Source organism: Macaca fascicularis, chromosome 5 (genome assembly GCF_037993035.2).
Source record: "Macaca fascicularis isolate 582-1 chromosome 5, T2T-MFA8v1.1".
Classification (NCBI taxonomy): Eukaryota; Metazoa; Chordata; class Mammalia; order Primates; family Cercopithecidae; genus Macaca; species Macaca fascicularis.
Window position 1 is genome coordinate 32,275,772 of NC_088379.1, and position 9,577 is coordinate 32,285,348.

A 9,577-nucleotide genomic window follows, 5' to 3' on the forward strand; every position below is an offset into this window, starting at 1 on the left:
AGAGACTTAAGACTCCCACATAATAATAATGGGAGATTTTAACACTCCACCGTCAATATTAGACAGACCAATGAGACAGAAGGTTAACAAGGATATCCAGGACTTGAACTCAGTTTGGCACCAAGCAGACCTAATAGACATCTACAGAACTCTCCACCCCAAATCAATAGAATATACATCCTTCTCAGCACCACATCTCATTTATTCTAAAATAGACCACATAATTGGAAATAAAGCCCTCCTCAGCAAATGTAAAAGAACAGAAATCACAAACTCTCAGACTGCAGTGCAATCAAATTAGAACACAGGATTAAGAAACTCACTCAAAACCGCACAACTATATGGAAACTGAACAACCTTCTCCTGAATGACTACTGGGTAAATAACAAAATGAAGGCAAAAATAAAGATGTTATTTGAAATCAAAAAGAACAAAGAAACAACGTACCAGAATCTTTGGGAAACATTTAAAGCGGCATGTAGAGGAAAATTTATAGCATTAAATGCCCACAAAAAGAAGCAGGAAAGATCTAAAATTGACACCCTAACATCACATTAAAAGAACTAGAGAAGCAAGAGCAAACAAATTCAAAAGCTAGCAGTAGGCAAGAAATAACTAAGATCAGAGCAGAACTGAAGGAGAGAGAGACAAAAAAAACCCTTCAAAAAATCAGTGAATCCAGGAGCTGATTTTGAGAAGATCAACAAAATTGAAAGACTGCTAGCAAGACGAATAAAGAAGAAAAGAGAGAAGAATCAAATAGATACAATAAAAAATGATAAGGGAGATACCACTACCGATCCCACAGGAATACAAACTACCATCAGAGAATACTATAAACAACTTTAGGCAAATAAACTAGAAAATCTAGAAGAAATGGATAAATTCTTGGACACATACACCATCCCAAAACTAAACCAGGAAGAAGTTGCATCTCTGAATAGACCAATAACAGGCTCTGAAATTGAGGCAATAATTAATAGCCTATCAACCAAGAAAAGTCCAGTACCTGACAGATTCACAGCCAAATTCTACCAAAGGTACAAAGAGGTCCTGGTACCATTCCTTCTGAGATTATTCCAATCAATAGAAAAAGAGAGGATCCTCCCTAACTCATTTTATGAGGCCATCATCATCCTGATAGCAAAGCCTCGCAGACACAACAACCAAACAGAATTTTAGACCAATATCCCTGATGAACATCAATGCAAAAATCCTCAATAAAATACTGGCAGACCAAATCCAACAGCACATCAAAAAGCTTATCCACCATGATCAAGTAGGCTTCATTCCTGGGATGCAAGGCTGGTTCAACATAGGCAAATCAATAAATGCAATTGATCACATAAATAGAACCAATGATTAAAAGCACATTATTATCTCAATAGATGCAGAAAAGGCCTTCCACAAAATTCAACAGTCCTTCATGCTAAAAACTCTCAATAAACTAGGTATTGATGGAATGTATCTCAAAATAATAAGAGCTATTTATGACAAACCCACAGCCAGTATCATACGGAATGGGCAAAAACAGGAAGCATTCCCTTTGAAAAACAGCACAAAGCAAAGATGCCCTCTTTCACCAATCCTATTAAACATAGTGTTGGAAGTTCTGGCCAGGGCAATCAGGCAAGAGAAAGAAATAAAGGGTATTCGATTAGGAAAAGAGGAAGTCAAATTGTCCCTCTTTGCAGATGACATGATTGTATATTTAGAAAACCCCATCCTTTCAGCCCAAAATATCCTTAAGCTGATAAGCAACTTCAGCAGTCTTAGGATACAAAATCAGTGTGCAAACATCACAACCATTCCTATACAACAATAACAAACAAAGAGCCAAATCATGAGTGAACTCCCATTTGCAATTGCTACAAAGAGAATAAAATAACTAGGAATCCAACTTACAAGGGATGTGAAGGACCTCTTCAAGGAGAACTACACACCACTGCTCAACGAAATAAAAGAGGACACAAACAAATGGAAGAATATTCCATGCTCATGGATAGCAATAATCAATATTGTGAAAATGGCCATACTGCCTAAGATAATTTATAGATTCAGTGCCATCCCCATCAAGCTACCAATGACATTGTTCACAGAATTGGAAAAAAAATACTTTAAAGTTCATATGGAACCAAAAAAGAGTCCACATTACCAAGACAATCCTAAGCAAAAATAACAAAGCTGGAGGCATCATGCTACCTGACTGCAAACTATACTACAAAGCTACAGTAACCAAAAGAGCATGGTACTAGTATCAAAACAGATATATAGACCAATGGAGCAGAACAGAGACCTCAGAAATAACACCACACAACTACAACCATCAGATCTTTGACAAACCTGACAAAAACAAGAAATGGGGAAAGGATTTCCTACTTAATAAATGGTGCTGGGAAAATTGGCTAGCCATATGTAGAAAGCTGAAACTGGATCCCTTCCTTACACCTTATACACAAATTAATTCAAGATGGATTAAAGGCTTAAATGTAAGACCTAAAACCATAAAAACCCTAGAAGAAAACTTAGGCAATATCATTCAGGACATAGGCATGAGCAAGGACTTCATGACTAAAACACCAAAAGCAATGGCAATAAAAGCTAAAATAGACAAATGGGATCTAATTAAGCTAAAGAACTTTTGCACAGCAAAAGAAACTACCATCAGAGTGCACAGGCAATCTACACAATGGGAGAAAATTTTTGCAATCTACCCATCTGACAAAGGGCTAATATTCAGAATCTACCAAGAACTCAAACAAATTTACAAGAAAAAGCCCCATCAAAAAGTGGGCAAAGTAAATGAAGAGACACTTCTCAAAAGAAGACATTTGTGTAGCCAACAGACACACGAAAAAAAGCTCATCATCATGGTCGTCAGAGAAAGGCAACTCAAAACCACAATGAGATACCATCTCATGCCAATTAGAATGGCAATCATTAAAGGGTCATGAAACAATAGGTGCTGGAGAGGATGTGGAGAAATAGGACCGCTTTTACACTGTTGGTGTGAGTGTAAATTAGTTCAACCATTGTGGAAGATAGTGTGGCAGTTCCTCAGGGATCTAAAACTAGAAATACCATTTGACCCAGCAATCCCATTACTGGTTATATACCCAAAGGATTATAAATCATGCTGCTATAAAGACGCATGCACGCGTATGTTTATTACAGCACTATTCACAAAAGCAAAGACTTGGAACCAACCCAGATGTCCATCAATGATAGATTGGATTAAGAAAATGTGGCACATATACACCATAGAATACTATGCAGCCATAAAAATGGATAAGTTCATGTCCTTTGCAGGGACATGAATGAAGCTGGAAACCGTCATTCTCAGCAAACTATCACAAAGACAGAACACCAAACACCGCATGTTCTCACTCATAGGTGGGAATTGAACAATGAGAACACTTGGACACAGGGCAGGGAACATCACACACCTAGGCCTGTCGTGGGTGGGAGGTTGAGGGAGGGATAGCATTAGAAGAAATACCTGATGTAAATGACGAGTCGATGGCTGCAGCAAACCAACATGGCACATGTATACCTATGTATCAAACCTACACGTTGTGCACTTGTACCCTAGAATTTGAAGTACAACAAAAAAAGAGAGAGTTCTTATACTTGTGTGTCTGATAACAAAAACTATCACAAAACACTGTAAAAATCACAACCTTGCAGAAAGATAATTGCAGAGTTACACAAAAAAATACTTCTCCAAGGACGTATGCCAAGCAATTGTTTGTGTAACCTCAGAGTGGCGCCACCTTTGTAATTGATCTATTTAGCCAAAGATAATTATCTCAAAGCAATTATTTAATCCTCTTTATTTTTTTTTTTTCTTTAAAAGTCTTTGTATTCTTTTACCTCCATGAATACATACACAGTTTACTATGGCACTTGTACCTCCATTGCAGTGCCCTCTTCCAGAATAAATATATTTTTCTTTTGGAGAGTCTCTCTGTTTGTTACATAGGTTAACAATTCATATCTATCTATCTGTCTATCTATCTATCTATCTATTTATCTATCTATCCATCTATCTATCTATTTATCTATCTATCTACCTATCTATCTAACTTTCTCTCTCTGATTTATGTATCTATCTGCATGTACGTATATAGCTCTGTTCTCTTAAAAGGCCCAGGAGCAACAGTGTACCAGAAGAAATGAGCATACATAATACCAGTGACTCTTGGGATTTCTGTTGAATTCACCATCCAAGATTGACTCCAGTGATTCTTAGTTTCTGGTATCACTACCTTTATGCAGTTCATGTTCACACTAAAGCAGAGCTTACCTAGCTAAGAGATACTAGAAGTGACTAGTAACTCCTAAAGCTAAAACATTGACACTTTTGAGACACACAGGCTGATTGTTTTTCTGTTTTGATGTGGTCTAGAATAAAAGAACAAAAGCCTCTTAATCAAGCTGTAGGCTTACCTAACTTCCAGCTATTCAGCAACAAAATACCCAAGAAGTTATTAACCACAAGTGCTGCTTTAGGGGGCTATGGACTCCCCTGGGGTCCCACATGTGCAGTTAGACTTAAACGTCAACTTAGAGTTACCCCTTCCTCATTTTAATGCTAAAAATCACACCCAGGGGAGGAGATTACAATGCTAACATTGCATGCTGTCTATGAAGAAGCATGTTGAATTACTGCAAAAGCACTAGAAAAACCTCTTCTATACATGCCCTAATGAAACCCTTCCCTATAGAAAGACCCTATAAAACTAACCTCACACACAGTGTTGGTTCCCTTGTGCACAAGCTAAATAAATTGTCTCTTTGTTGCTATATCTGGTAACCTCTCTTGATTTCTGCTCTGGGAGATTACAAGAATTCAGGGAGCTGATAACATTTCTATCTTGTTTCCTTGAAACATTCGCTCTGAGGAAAGTCAGCCACACTATCATGATAACATTCAGCCATTCCTGGGAGATGCCCATATTGGAGAGAAATAAAGGCCTCCCTCCAACATGCCAGTCGTGTGAGTGATCCATGTAGACTTCAGATCACTGTGGAGCCAGTGGACACCTGACTGAGAAAATTCGTAAGAAACCCTAGCCAGAGCCACTCAGCCAAGCCACTGTTGAATTTCTGACCCATAGCTACTGTAGGAGATAATAAATACTTAGCATTGTTTTAAGTCATTAAGCTTTGGGGAAACTTGTTAGACAGCATTTAATCACTAATGCAGTTGCTAAATACCATTAACCACTAAAAGCAACCAAGAATACTTGGAAAAATGACTGTTTCCGGGTCTGGGACAGGGAAAATAGAAGATGAAATTGAAACAACTTGCTGTACCAGAAAATTAAAGTGATGTTTAAAAATAATTATGGTTATATGTCAAAATATAAGATAATTCAGGTTGGCAGAGTTTCAACTAGCAAAATTGGTGCAATTTGGCATCACAATATAGAAAGATATGAAGTCTCATTGAATAAAATAGGACTCCATGAATATATGTGGAAAATAAATATATGCATACATGTATACAGATGTGCATAAGTATATAAATAAATAAGAATAAATAGTGGAGAAGAAAAATTCTTCATTTCAGTAAAATATCAGCTGATAAATATAGATGAAATAATATAGTTAGATATAGTAATTTTTTATAGCCAATATACTAAAAATTAATTCTGGTAAGAATCATCAATACATTTTTTTTTTTTTTTTTTTGAGACTGAGTTTCACTCTTGTCACCCAGGCTAGAGTGCAATGGCATGATCTCAGCTCACTGCAACCTCCGCCTCCTGGGTTCAAGTGATTCTCCTGCCTCAGCCTCCCAAGTAGTCAGGACCTCAGACGTGTGTCACCATGCTCAGCTAATTTCTTTTTTTTTTTTTTTTTTTTTTTTTGTATTTTTAGTAGAGATGGGGTGTCACCATTTTGGTCAGGCTGGAATCAAAGTCCTGACCTCAGGTGATCTGCCCACCTCAATACATGTTTAAACAACTGGACGACATTTGATGAGAAACAGAATACTTACATATTCTCAAAGTATATCTTTTCAAATTTGTTATTAATTACAAAAGAAAAATAGTAACTCTGAAGTGGATATAATGATATTTTAACCAACTGATCAAAGTTGATGTCATCAATAAACTGCAACTGGACATTTTAGGCCTCCATTTTGATGCCTTGAGAAGGACATAGCATCACTTAAGTACTGTGCCAACCAAAAATGCATAACCTGAATCTACTTATAAGGAAATATCAGACAGATCTAAACTGAGAGAGAGAGTCTATGAAATAACTGGCTTGTATTCTTCAAGAAATGTCAGTGTCAGGAAAGAAAGGCTGAGAAGCTGTCCGAGATTAAAGAAGACTCGAGAGATATGTAAACTTTATTCATTATGGGATTTGGGCCTGGATCCAATCCTGAAAAATGATCGCTATACAGAACATTATTGGCATCATTGAATAAACTGGAATTAGGACTGAAGATTAGAATAAAGTATTATATTACTGTTAAATTTTTTGTATGTATTTTTTTTTTTTTTGAAATGGAGTCTGTCTCTGTCGCCCAGCCTGGGGTGCAGTGGTGCGATCTCCACTCACTGCAACCTGTGCCTCCTGGGTTCAAGCGATTCTTCCACCTCAGTCTCCCAAGTAGCTAGGATTACAGGCATGCACCGCCACGCCCAGCTAATTTTTTTTTTTTAACTCTTGAAATACAGAATTTTATTTATAAACTTTTTAAAGCAGAAGAAAACTCTGTCAAGAAAGACCAAGTGGAAAATCGGTTTCCAAAAAAATGTAATTTTAGGGCAACAAAAGTCTAAAGGGCCACAAAAGACAAATAACACCACTGCCATCTGAACCATGGCTAGTTACTTGTATTTTTTGGCATTGTTAATCATTGAATCTGGGTTTTCCTCTGAATTCCACACAGAGCATGCACTACACAACAATTTTATCAGAACATACTTCCTTTCTACACACATTTCAGGACAAGCTACCACCAGAAACAAATCAATACATATACATCAGGGGCTGAATAATCTCAGTAGTGAGTGAGACACATTTTGCAGAATCCTGCCAAACAAAGGAATGGAAAAGGCTGTGGGCAAAACAAATGGGGGAGCGTTAAAGAATGAAATACTTTCAATATTAATAATTAATTCAGGCACGGTACTGTGTTTTGTACAAAAGAAAAAAATTAACATTTAGTAACACACTAATGAATCTTATCTCCAAAGAGATTAGTGCACTGGCAAAGTATGCGGATTACAGTGGAGAGCTGTGGACAGCAGATACTGAAAACACCCCGGCCTGGCAGGTCCCAAGGTGAGGATGGCCTTCACTGACCACTCCCTTTGCCAGAGGTCCAGAAAGAACTTGCAGCATGGTCACCTGCCTGCTACACTTCCAACTCTAAGCAGCAAACTTCAAGGAGCCAGAGAGGAGTCCCCAGTGGGCAAGGGGAGCAGAGAAGAGGAACATGGTAAATATAAACCTAAAAGACAGTAAAATAGGATGCAATCCCCATTCAAATCGCAGAGACGAGGACAAGTCCCCAAAAGTAGTTGTTAGACTAAAAAAACTGGACACACCTCACTTCCCCAAAAAGATAATACACAGAAATTTTGGGGATAACCGGAAAAATAGAGAAATGCTCAATGAAAACCAAGCTCTTCACCTCAAACATCTGAGGACTGAAACACATCCTCTATTATCCAGTCAATAATGCCCTTGCTCTTTAGCAGGGATGCAATTGGTCAATGACACCAAATGGCTTTACAGGGCAACTTTTAAAATGTTCTTTTTAGACCAAAGCCTAGGCTATGAGGATTCAAGCAGCCCTCTAAGACTTGTGACAGCAAGTTCCAAAGGTTCCAAGGTCTAGTCCTTCCTTCCAAGACATAACATCAAACACAAAATCCCGTCATGGTACAATTTATATTTTGAAATACGGAAGCATATTTTAAATACTCTTAAGGCATTTATTTATTACAACATTATCTGATTTCACATTAGCTTAAAATTCAATTCAGTCTTTCCATTTCTTCACTGAGGTCGCCACCTCAGCATATTACACACTGTCTCCAGCACTCAGTGTGACCGGCATCCGCACAGTGAGCCCCAGAGTCAGCCTCTGTTTCCCAAGTGAACCAACTATATATTAATACTGCTCTGCTACAACGTAAACGCTCCTAACTCAAACTTACTGGAAAAGCAGTGAAACGTCTGTGAAGTGACTTTAAGAAAAGGTACTTTTGCTTATGAAAAGAAACCAGCGAGTCCTCTAAGGATAATAACAGGGAGTATATTACAGTTAAGCACATGATTTGGAGTGAGGAATTCAGATGTTGCTCTGTTGGTCCAGGCTGTTAATACTCTTCCTGCTCCTCCTGTGGGCCCCCTTCATCAGGTATCACAAAGCCTTCATCTGTGGCATACGGAATGTGTATAGTCCTCCGCAATACAGGGTTATTTTCCCCCTCATTCTCCTGGCAAATCAATTCAATGGTCCATAGCTTTCTGAAGTAGAAATTCCTCTTTCTCCAAGTCTTCAACAGTGAGTTTCAATACGTTGACCTGCTTCATCAACTCAGCTGCCTGGTCATCCCCATTGCCCACACCAGGGTTCTTTCACAACACGCCAGGGCCAGCCTTAGGAGCCACAGAAGTTCTCTGTGTTGAGATGGGCCTCTGCGGAGCTGTATTGCTAAAATTTTGGTTTATTCAGAGCTGGAGCAAGGAGGGAGGGAGCCACCGAAGTTTCTTGAACTTGTCTGGCAGCCACAGGGTCACAGGCTTTTCCATCATACTTTGCATCAAAAAACTTCTTGAACCACTGCATGAATTCAAAATTGTCCTGAAACTTTCCTGTTACTGATTTGTCCATAGGAATTATTTTGTCAACACCCATCCTCTTAACACCCGCTTACAGTATTTTGAAGTTCCGGAAGCACTCATGTTCTAGCTTAGCTTGAAATTTCACTTTCTTCAAGTCAATGGAGCCAGGAAACAGCATGTCCATAAACTGACATTAGGCAGTCCCTGACCACACTATTTGATCTTTGTCAGATTCAACTGCAGAGCCTCATTGATCCAGGCCAGTATGTCATGTCGACTTAGGTTATCACTGGTCACTGACGTGAGTATATGTTCACTGCCATCTTCGGCTCTCAGGGGAACCACGTCCACTGCCCTTTCCCGGCTCCAGTTCCTTCATCTCGTTCAAACCGCCAGACCCCACCCTTTTTGTATTTTTAGTAGAGACGGGGTTTTACCATGTTGGCCAGCCTGATCTTGAACTCCTGACTTCATGACCTGCCCACTTTGGCCTCCCAAAGTGCTGAGATTACAGGCGTGAGCCACTGCGCCTGGCCTTTATAATTTTATTGTAGCTATTTTTTAAAATCTTCTTACTCTTAGCTAATGTTAAACAAACATTTAAAGGTTAAAATGTAACAATTCCTGAAACCTAGTCTCATACATTAAAGAAATGCATACTATATACATGCTGAACACACATACACACATATGCATACGATATATACATATGAGAGAGAGGGAGAAAGATCATAAAAGAAATAAGCTAGTCATTTTT

General features: G+C 38.5%; 1 pseudogene; it reads right to left on the minus strand.

Moving 5' to 3' along the window:
• Nucleotides 1-8,241: 8,241 nt before the first annotated feature.
• On the minus strand, nucleotides 8,242-9,245 carry LOC102123269 (microtubule-associated protein RP/EB family member 1 pseudogene; annotated as a pseudogene).
• Nucleotides 9,246-9,577: the final 332 nt, after the last annotated feature.